Raw genomic sequence first — 12486 nt, forward strand, 5'->3', positions numbered from 1 at the left:
ATATTTAATATTTTATTACTTGCGTTGTTGTCGCCGTATGTTAATTTTCAGGTTCGAGGAATCTTTATACCGTTCAATCTGACTTTGTGATCGGAATATGAATTTTTACAATACTAGTGATAATAAGTTGCTGGTCATTCTAATGTGTCTCCACAATAAATGAAATGATATATTTAATTAAAATTAAATTTTGTATATATGTCATCTTTTAAATTTTCCAAATACCAAGATATTTATACTCGTACTATGAACGTGACTGCGTTCAACAAATGACGTTGTAGATGTTAATTACGCCATAAACGCAACATTTTAGTAGTATTAAAGAAAACTTTGAAATTATTTAGCAAAAAATCTAGCGAGAAGACATATTGATTTTTTTATATTAATAGTTTTAATTTTACCTGATATTCACATTTTGAAACTCCTGACTAATTCGTCTACGTCTTTAAAAAGTTATCCATTCTTTTTCAAAGAAACTATTTTCACAAAATTGGCTTAAAACGTCATTTTCCCATACAATTCAATAGTAAAACGTAAAAAAAAGTACCAACAACAATACCGCGCTTACAGTAATATAGTATTAAAACTATCTAGGCAAATTTAATGAAAATTGCAGATAATACGCTATGAATTCTAATGATCATTATATCAAATTTTCAGGATATGTTTTCTCGTAAGAATTTTTATGCAGTAAACCCGCGACTTACCTTAATGCCAAAGTACATGTACTGTATATCTGAGAGAGTCAACAGACAACTCAAGTTACTGGAGTCTGAAGAGTCGACTCGGGGGAAGGACTTGAGTTCGGAACTCGGAGTGGTATTTTTAGAAGTTTCCTCCAATGTGACCTCCTACTGTCGAGCTGTCATCTCAACCTCAGGTAAAACAACAAATTTAAGGACATATCTTGTCAGATTGATCAATTAAGTTGTGATAAACCTGTCAGAACTGGCAATAAAATTTTGAAGTTGTAAATCTTTCAATTTAAATTTATGTGTGTAGGGGCCGAAATTTATGTTGTTACCTTTATAAAGTGTCAAAGCAGATAATACCTTTATAAACATTGTTTAGTACTGGGCATTAATAATGGTATTGCAAACTTTTTAAACTTATTAGCTTTAAACATACACACAAAAAAGCCTCAATATAAAAACACTTTTAAAAAAAAATATTTAGACATCTGTTATCGCACAAAAATATTTAACGTCCAGGGGCTCTTGCGCCAAAGGCACTAAAATTAGAAGTGCCCCAAATATTCCTTATTCTTTCTCAGAAGCATTTAATTACCATATTGTAAATGTTAAGTAATATCAGCATCAGGAAAACATATTGTAACTTTTTGTAATTTCTGATTTTTTTTTTCAATTTATAGGACCAACATCACAGTTTTCTTGAGATCTGTTCCGACCGAGTCTGGAGGAAGCCCTTTCTAGAGATCTAGGAAGTACTGACGGTAAGTTATTTATATCACTAGAGGTCAGAGGTCAATAAACTGTTATATTGAATAATTTTCTTTTCTCTTATTGGCTGAGAACCAACACTGTAAGAAGGTCACTACCTGTTATATTGAATAATTTTCTTTTCTCTTATTGGCTGAGAACCAACAATGTAAGAAAGTTACAATGTGTTCTTGTTGAAATTTCTTGTTAAAACTTTCAATTAAAGCAAAGATATAGTCAGTCTTTTAGGATCGAGTTTGCTATCATTTAATCATGTGATAAGATAGATATTGCTATTTTTTGCAGTTAATACGATGATTTAGACACCTGAGGAGTACAATATTCACTGAGCCCAAATACTGTACTTTGAAGAGCTAAATCATCGTATTGACCTTAAAAACAGCAATAATTGTATATTATTATATAAAAGGGTGGAGGTCTTTATTTTTAAACATTTCTTGTTTTAAATGTATTTGTAACATATCTGGTTACAGACACCTCATTCCTGAGTAGCAGTACAGTCCAGGCCCCCAGTCTAGGGGTGGTGGTGTATCAACTCCGTCAGTGTGCCAACCACTTCATGTCTGTGTACGAGAGTCACAAACAACATCTACGTAAGCTACAGAGTCTGGCTGATCTTAGTACAGACGACCTCAAACAGGTAAAGACACAAGCAACATCTACGTAAGCTACAGAGTCTGGCTGACCTTAGTACAGACGACCTCAAACAGGTAAAGACACAAGCAACATCTACGTAAGCTACAGAGTCTGACTGACCTTAGTACAGACGACCTCAAACAGATAAATACACAATCAACATCTACGTAAGCTACAGAGTCTGGCTGATCTTAGTACAGACGACCTCAAACAGATAAATACACAATCAACATCTACGTAAGCTACAGAGTCTGGCTGATCTTAGTACAGACGACCTCAAACAGGTAAAGACACAAACAACATCTACGTAAACTACAGAGTCTGGCTGATCTTAGTACAGACGACCTCAAACAGATAAATACACAATCAACATCTACGTAAGCTACAGAGTCTGGCTGATCTTAGTACAGACGACCTCAAACAGATAAATACACAATCAACATCTACGTAAGCTACAGAGTCTGGCTGATCTTAGTACAGACGACCTCAAACAGGTAAAGACACAAACAACATCTACGTAAACTACGGAGTCTGGCTGATCTTAGTACAGACGACCTCAAACAGGTAAGATACAAACAACATCTCCGTAAACTACAGAGTCTGGCTGATCTTAGTACAGACGACCTCAAACAGGTAAGATACAAACAACATCTCCGTAAACTACAGAGTCTGGCTGATCTTAGTACAGACGACCTCAAACAGGTAAAGACACAAACAACATCTCCGTAAACTACAGAGTCTGGCTGATCTTAGTACAGACGACCTCAAACAGGTAAAGACACAAACAACATCTACGTAAACTACGGAGTCTGGCTGATCTTAGTACAGACGACCTCAAACAGGTAAAGACACAAACAACATCTACGTAAACTACAGAGTCTGGCTGATCTTAGTACAGACGACCTCAAACAGGTAAGATACAAACAACATCTCCGTAAACTACAGAGTCTGGCTGATCTTAGTACAGACGACCTCAAACAGGTAAAGACACAAACAATACCTCCGTAAACTACAGAGTCTGGCTGACCTTAGTACAGACGACCTCAATCAGGTAAAGACACAAACAACATCTCCGTTAACTACAGAGTCTGACTGATCTAAGTACAGACGACCTCAAACAGGTAAAGACACAAACAACACCTGTGTAAACTACAGAGTCTGGCTGACCTTAGTACAGACGACCTCAGACAGGTAAAGATACAAACAACACCTCCGTAAACTACAGAGTCTGACTGATCTTAGTACAGACGACCTCAAACAGGTAAAGACACAAACAACATCTCCGTAAACTACAGAGTCTGCCTGACCTTAGTACAGACGACCTCAAACAGGTAAAGACACAAACAACATCTCCGTTAACTACAGAGTCTGACTGATCTAAGTACAGACGACCTCAAACAGGTAAAGACACAAACAATACCTCCGTACACTACAGAGTCTGACTGATCTTAGTACAGACGACCTCAAACAGGTAAAGACACAAACAACATCTACGTAAACTACAGAGTCTGACTGATCTTAGTACAGACGACCTCAAACAGGTAAAGACACAAACAACACCTCCGTACACTACAGAGTCTGACTGATCTTAGTACAGACGACCTCAAACAGGTAAAGACACAAACAACACCTCTGTACACTACAGAGTCTGACTGATCTTAGTACAGACGACCTCAAACAGGTAAAGACACAAACAACACCTCCGTAAACTACAGAGTCTGTCTGACCTTAGTACAGACGACCTCAAACAGGTAAAGACACAAACAACACCTCAGTACACTACAGAGTCTGACTGATCTTAGTACAGACGACCTCAAACAGGTAAAGACACAAACAACACCTCCGTAAACTACAGAGTCTGACTGACCTTAGTACAGATGACCTCAAACAGGTAAAGACACAAACAACACCTCCGTAAACTACGGAGTGTGGCTGACCTTAGTACAGACGACCTCAAACAGGTAAAGACACAAACAACACCTCCCTAAACTACAGAGTCTGACTGATCTTAGTACAAACGATCTCAAACAGGTTAAGACACAAACAACACCTCCGTAAACTCATAGTCTGACTGACCTTAGTACAGACGACCTCAAACAGGTAAAGACACAAACAACACCTCCATAAACTATAGAGTCTGTCTGACCTTAGTACAGACGACCTCAAACAGGTAAAGACACAAACAACACCTCCGTAAACTACAGAGTCTGTCTGACCTTAGTACAGACGTCCTCAAACAGGTAAAGACACAAACAACACCTCCGTAAACTATAGAGTCTGTCTGATCTTAGTACAGACGATCTCAAACAGGTAAAGACACAAACAACATCTCCGTAAACTGCAGAGTCTGTCTGACCTTAGTACAGACGACCTCAAACAGGTAAAGACACAAACAACACCTCCGTAAACTATAGAGTCTGTCTGACTTTAGTACAGACGATCTCAGACAGGTAAAGACATAAACAACATCTCCCTAAACTACAGAGTCTGTCTGACCTTAGTACAGATGACTCAAACAGGTAAAGACACAAACAACACCTCCGTAAACTACAGAGTCTGACTGACCTCAGTACAGACGACCTCAAACAGGTAAAGACATAAACAACACCTTCGTAAACTACAGAGTCTGACTGATCTTAGTACAGACGACCTCAAACAGGTAAAGACACAAACAACACCTCCCTAAACTACAGAGTCTGACTAACCTTAGTACAGACGATCTCAAACAGGTAAAGACACAAACAACACCTCCGTAAACTACAGAGTCTGTCTGACCTTAGTACAGACGACCTCAAACAGGTAAAGACACAAACAACACCTCCGTACACTACAGAGTCTGGCTGACCTTAGTACAGACGACCTCAAACAGGTAAAGACACAAACAACACCTCCCTAAACTATAGAGTCTGTCTGACCTTATTACAGACGACCTCAAACAGGTAAAGACACAAACAATATCTCCGTAAACTACAGAGTCTGTCTGACCTTAGTACAGACGACCTCAAACAGGTAAAGACACAAACAACACCTCCCTAAACTACAGAGTCTGTCTGACCTTAGTACAGACGACCTCAAACAGGTAAAGACACAAACAACACCTCCGTAAACTACAGAGTCTGACTGACCTTAGTACAGACGATCTCAAACAGGTAAAGACACAAACAACACCTCCGTAAACTACAGAGTATGACTGACCTTAGTACAGACGACCTCAAACAGGTAAAGACACAAACAACATCTCCGTAAACTACAGAGTCTGACTGATCTTAGTACAGACGACCTCTAACAGATAAAGACACACACAACATCTCCGTAAACAACAGTCTGGCTGACCTTAGTACAGACGACCTCAAACAGGTAAAGACACACACAACATCTCCGTAAACTACAGAGTCTGACTGATCTTAGTACAGACGACCTCAAACAGGTATACAAAGACACAAACAACATCTCCGTAAACTACAGAGTCTGACTGATCTTAGTACAGACGACCTCAAACAGGTAAAGACATAAACAACACCTCCCTAAACTACAGAGTCTGACTGACCTAGTACAGAGGAACTCAAACAGGTAAAGACACAAACAACATCTACGTAAACTACAGAGTCTGTCTGACCTTAGTACAGACGTCCTCAAACAGGTAAAGACACAAACAACATCTACGTAAACTACAGAGTCTGTCTGATCTTAGTACAGACGACCTCAAACAGGTAAAGACACAAACAACATCTCCGTAAACTACAGAGTCTGACTGATCTTAGTACAGACGACCTCAAACAGGTAAAGACACAAATAACACCTCCGTACACTACAGAGTCTGACTAACCTAGTACAGAGGACCTCAAACAGGTAAAGACACAAACAACATCTCCGTAAACTACAGAGTCTGTCTGACCTTAGTACAGACGTCCTCAAACAGGTAAAGACACAAACAACATCTACGTAAACTACAGAGTCTGTCTGATCTTAGTACAGACGACCTCAAACAGGTAAAGACACAAACAACACCTCCGTACACTACAGAGTCTGACTGACCTTAGTACAGACGACCTCAAACAGGTAAAGACACAAACAACATCTCCGTAAACTACAGAGTCTGACTGATCTTAGTACAGACGACCTCAAACAGGTAAAGACACAAACAACACCTCCCTAAACTACAGAGTCTGACTGATCTTAGTACAGACGATCTCAAACAGGTAAAGACACAAACAACACCTCCGTAAACTACAGAGTCTGTCTGACCTTAGTACAGACGACCTCAAACAGGTAAAGACACAAACAACACCTCTGTAAACTACAGAGTCTGGCTGACCTTAGTACAGACGACCTCAAACAGGTAAAGACACAAACAACACCTCCCTAAACTATAGAGTCTGTCTGACCTTATTACAGACGACCTCAAACAGGTAAAGACACAAACAACACCTCCGTAAACTACAGAGTCTGTCTGACCTTAGTACAGACGACCTCAAACAGGTAAAGACACAAACAACACCTCCCTAAACTACAGAGTCTGTCTGACCTTAGTACAGACGACTTCAAACAGGTAAAGACACAAACAACACCTCCGTAAACTACAGAGTCTGACTGACCTTAGTACAGACGATCTCAAACAGGTAAAGACATAAACAACACCTTCGTAAACTACAGAGTCTGACTGATCTTAGTACAGACGACCTCAAACAGGTAAAGACACAAACAACACCTCCGTACACTACAGAGTCTGACTGATCTTAGTACAGACGACCTCAAACAGGTAAAGACACAAACAACACCTCCCTAAACTACAGAGTCTGACTGACCTTAGTACAGACGATCTCAAACAGGTAAAGACACAAACAACACCTCCGTACACTACAAAGTCTGACTGATCTTAGTACAGACGACCTCAAACAGGTAAAGACACAAACAACATCTCCGTAAACTATAGAGTCTGTCTGATCTTAGTACAGACGATCTCAAACAGGTAAAGACACAAACAACACCTCCATAAACTATAGAGTCTGTCTGACCTTAGTACAGACGACCTCAAACAGGTAAAGACACAAACAACACCTCCGTAAACTATAGAGTCTGTCTGACTTTAGTACAGACGATCTCAGACAGGTAAAGACACAAACAACATCTCCCTAAACTACAGAGTCTGTCTGACCTTAGTACAGACGTCCTCAAACAGGTAAAGACACAAACAACATCTACGTAAACTACAGAGTCTGTCTGACCTAGTACAGACGACCTCAAACAGGTAAAGACACAAACAACACCTCCGTAAACTACAGAGTCTGACTGACCTAGTACAGACGACCTCAAACAGGTAAAGACACAAACAACACCTCCGTACACTACAGAGTCTGTCTGACCTTAGTACAGACGTCCTCAAACAGGTAAAGACACAAACAACATCTACGTAAACTACAGAGTCTGTCTGATCTTAGTACAGACGACCTCAAACAGGTAAAGACACAAACAACACCTCCGTACACTACAGAGTCTGACTGACCTTAGTACAGACGACCTCAAACAGGTAAAGACACAAACAACATCTCCGTAAACTACAGAGTCTGACTGACCTTAGTACAGACGACCTCAAACAGGTAAAGACACAAACAATACCTCTGTAAACTCATAGTCTGACTGACCTTAGTACAGACGATCTCAAACAGGTAAAGACACAGACAACACCTCCGTAAACTACAGAGTCTGTCTGATCTTAGTACAGACGACCTCAAACAGGTAAAGACACAAACATCTCCGTAAACTACAGAGTCTGACTGATCTTAGTACAGACGACTCAAACAGGTAAAGACACAAACAACACATCCGTAAACTACAGAATCTGACTGATCTTAGTACAGACGATCTCAAACAGATAGAGAGAGAATAATAAAATCGAAGCATAGGGTACTACAAAGGATATGAAATCGGAGAAAGTTGTAATTTTTAGTCATTTAGATTACTGAGTATATGTCTTTTATATATGTATTTATTCTTATATTTTTGTATTGATCTGTTTACCGGTATTTAGTTTTCTGGAGTAGAAGAGAAGCTCACATCTCATCAGAGACAGAAACTCGCTAGAACTCGCCTCACCAAAATCGTGCATTACGAAGAGGAACAACTGCAGTACCTAGCTTGTATCCTTTTGAAATGAAGCAGCTAATATTATGATGTTGGCTACGTAAAAGTTTTTGTTTGAAGTTGAATCAATTATTTTTATTTGGCAGCTAGTGTACAATTTCAAACATGTGAATAAATAGAAACATTGAAAAACAAGAACAGAAAACATAACTGGTAGTAATCTCCCTTGACTATGCAGTAGACATCTTGGAGAACTGTCTGTTTATGTTGTGACGCCACCTGGAGTATTATCTCATTCACTGCGTTCCTGTCAATCAGCAGAAATCTACGTACCAGAGTCAGACTCGCAGACACACGCAACTTAGGAGGCTTCAAGGTTAGTCAGGATATTTATATCTCATGTCTTTTAATATACATGTATGTGGTACAAATGAGTTTATGCCTTTATATTTCCATTTCTAATTGTTTCTCTGTGATAACTCTTTGAAAGTTGTCGGAGTTTATTTCTTGATAATTCTGCCGGAATGTAAATTAGACAGGTCGATAGGTCAGGTGCCAAGGAGGCCTAATATGCATGCAAATCCCGTGCACATCTGTCTCTGAGTCTTACGCTAAGGAATAGCATGTAAATGCATGTAAATCTCGTGCGGCTGCCTTTGTGTTTGACGTCAGTGGGCGAGGACTATTGAAATTGGCATGGACGTCCTCGTGTGATTATAGTCTATGTCTACATTTTTAAAGTCTAAATCTACAATTTTATTTCAAAATGAAATGGAAATATAAGGAATCACTGTCTTGTTTTGAGAGTATGTCAGGGACATCAACAATAGTGGGAAACATGGGATAATTTTAGCATAACGGGCTTTGTCCGTTTAATATGCAAATTATCCCATGTTTCTCACTATTGTTGATGCCCTGGCATACTCTCAAAACTAGACAGTGATTCCTTAATCGTCTTTTTTTTGTCTAAGTGAAATCAGTCTAACTGTACGCTGGGAAAGTGTTTTACCTCCAATTTTTATGCGCCCAGATCGAAAGATCCGAGGCATATATATTGTTTTGTCCTGTCTGCCTGTCTGTTTGTCTGTTTATCTTTTTGTCTGCAAACTTGAACCTTCGCCATAACTTTTGAACCATGAATGGCACAGACTTCATATTTGGTTTGTATAATCCACTAATGAAGCTCTTTCAAATGACACCAAGGTCAATGACCTTGTGACCTTGACAGTGACCTATAAGTTTAAATAGTTTTTGCCTGCAAACTTTAACCTATGCCATAACTTTTGAACCATAAAAGATAGAGACTTCATATTTGGTATGCATACACCACTGATTAAGCTCTTTTAAATAAAACCATGGTCAATGAGCTTGTGACCTTGACTTTGACCAATACTCTAAATATTAATAGCTTTTTTGTCAGCAAACTTTAACCTTTGCCATAACTTAAGAACAAAGAAAGATAGAGACTTAATATTTGGCATGCGTACTCCACTGATAAAGCCCTTTCAAATAACACAAAGGTCAGTGGTCTTGTGACCTTGACTGTTTCCTACATTCTAAAAATAGCCTTTTTGAACCTTCACCATTACTTTTGAACTATGAGAGATAGAGACTTCAAATTTAATATGCATACTTCACTAATCAAGTTCTTTCAAATGACATCAAGATCAATGTCCTTGTAACCTTGACTATGACCTTTATGCTAAATATATGTTTTTTTTAACTTTGTTGCTGCTTTCACAAACTCATCTTGTTTTCAATACCTTCTTCACCAATGTGAGAATTTGAAATCGGGTAAATTTTAATATGAAAACACACACAACTTAGTCTAAGTGAATTTAAAATAGGGCAAATTTGTTTGAAAGTGTAGGAGAGCGAAAATAAAACTGAATGAAAATATTGTTGTGTATTGTGTACAATATTGAATTTTTTTATCCAAGTGTGTAATGTACTTCCAGATAGTGATATATGATAGGTTAATCCTTTAAATGTTTACAGATTTGACAGGGATTTCTCATTCATCATTTGGAGAATCTGATGTCGACTCTCTGCCAGACATAGATAGACAGCTTATGATGGGGGTGACCAGTGAAGATATAGAGACATTGAAACAGACAGCAAACTCAGCCATACACGACTCACTCCTCGAAAAGATACAAAAGATTGACACGGTAAAAGTGAAAGGGTAGATAATGATTCCAAATAAAAAGGAGAGGCCAAGGGGAAACAAAAATAAATGAAAGAAAAAATTCTTATCCATCTCTTCTACATATAAGACTTGGTCATGCATCCCCTTCCACAATTTGGCCACATCCCATATTTAGGTAGCTTAGGTCATCTTTAAAAATGCTTGCCCTCTCCTGGCTTAGGGTACAATCTTTGGGTTGGTACATGTAGGTTGATGGAAAAATCTTTTTTCAAGAAAAATCCTTTTATATTTCAAGAAAAATCTTTTTTCAAATTTTTTTTTAAACATATTTGTTGACGAGATAAGAGGAATAAAAAGAAAAAAAAATGTTTTCTGGAATGTAAAAAGAAAGGTTTTGAGTCTGGTCAATTTAGGTCAATTGGTTGAGAAGAGGTCAACAAAATAAATTTTGTATCTGATCACCTATTGTCAGTCATCCGTCCATCTGTCTACCTGTCTGTCTAGCCGTCCGTCTGTAAACTTTTCACATTTTCAACTTCTTCTCAGGAACCACTGGGCCAATTTAAACCAAACTTGGTACAAAGCATCCTTTGGTGAAGGGAATATAAATTGTAAAAATCAAGGGCCAAGTTCCTTGCCAAGGGGAGATAATCAAGAAAATACAAAAATAGGGTGGGATCATTAAAAAATCTTCTTCTCAAGAACCACTGGGCCAGAAAAGCTGAATCTTATGTGGAAGCATCCTGGGGTAGTGTAGATTCTAAATTATACAAATCATGACCCCATGGGGTAGGGCGGGGCCATAATAGGGCATCCAAGTTTTACATAGAAATATATAGGAAAAAATTAAAAAATCTTCTTTTCAAGAACTACTGAGCCAGAAAAGCTGAAACGTATGTAGAAGCATTCTGGGGTAGGTAGATTTTAAATTATACAAATCATGACCCCCTGGAATAGGGCGGGGCCACAATAGGGAATCCAACTTTTACATAGAAATATATAGGAAAACACTTTAAATATCTTCTTCTCTAGAACCACTGAGCCAGAAAAGCTGAAACCTATGTGGAAACATTCTGGAAAAGTGTTGATTCAAAATTATTCAAATCATGACCCCTGGGGTAGGCCGGGGCCACAATAGGGAATCTAAGTTTTACATAGAAATATATAGGAAAAAAACTTTAAAAATCTCCTTCTCAAGAACCACTGGGCCAGAAAACCTGAAACTTAATATGTGGAAGGATCATGGAATAATGTAGATTCTAAATTGTCCAAATCATGACCCCTGGGATAGGGCGTGGTCACAATTGGTATTAAAAAAAGGGGAAATCTGTTAAAGAACAGCATGGCTAAAGTTTCTCAGGTGAGCGTTATGGTCCATGGACCTCTTGTTTTAAGCTGGTGTTATTCACTTCTCCTGCAGTGCAATTCATAACAAAATTCATTTACCCCTCTCTCACAGTTCACAAAAGTGCTTCAGCCACCCCTTAAATCAGCCCACTTTTACAAAATGACCCATCCTTTTCCACAGCCCAACTTACATCCTCTCCCAAAGCCATACTTAAATTCTGTTTCATCAGCCTATTTGTTAAAATCCGCAATAAAAATAGATCACTGTTTTAAAATAGAACATATACCATAAATAAGCACTGAGCTCCCAAAATGACACCCCCTGCCTCCCATATTATTTTAAAGGCAAAGTCCATGTTTTGGTCTGAGAGACATGAAATAAGTGTTGGATGAAAAGATAAAATATGTGCACAATGGCTTTATGCAATAAAGATTCTATGAAATTAAATAATTTTTATTTATATAAGAGGAGTTATGGATAAAAGATGGGTATAAAACAAAAATGTTTATTGGACAGACATACAGATGGATGAACAAAAACCCCCATTACTATACCCCAACCCCTGCTTTTCAATCGGGATTATAAAAAATGCTTAAAACGAACCATATTTAAATTTATGACCCAACTGTGACAAAAATTTTTGAATTAATCCATTTTTTGTTTGTTTTTTTAGGAATACTGTAAGTCCAGGACCCACTACAGCTTTGTGGAGGCCCTCATAAGGAGAGTAAGGAGAGGCTCAACACAGGGAGCTTATAAGTTATATAAAACCAGACACAGGGAGATCACTATAGTGAAATTATTGATGATGT

General features: G+C 38.3%; 1 long non-coding RNA gene across 1 annotated transcript; it reads left to right on the top strand.

The window, feature by feature from the left end:
- The first annotated feature begins 731 nt into the window (after positions 1-731).
- On the top strand, positions 732-12410 carry LOC134257832 (uncharacterized). The gene is made up of 7 exons (XR_009990012.1): positions 732-880; positions 1373-1453; positions 1934-2100; positions 8125-8233; positions 8419-8553; positions 10176-10348; positions 12348-12410. It is a non-coding gene; the product is annotated as an uncharacterized LOC134257832 (long non-coding RNA).
- The last annotated feature ends 76 nt before the right edge of the window (positions 12411-12486 follow it).

Source organism: Saccostrea cucullata, unplaced genomic scaffold (assembly GCF_032062105.1).
Source record: "Saccostrea cucullata isolate Sc308-1 unplaced genomic scaffold, CSIRO_AGI_Scuc_v1 ctg4103, whole genome shotgun sequence".
NCBI lineage: Eukaryota > Metazoa > Mollusca > Bivalvia > Ostreida > Ostreidae > Saccostrea > Saccostrea cuccullata.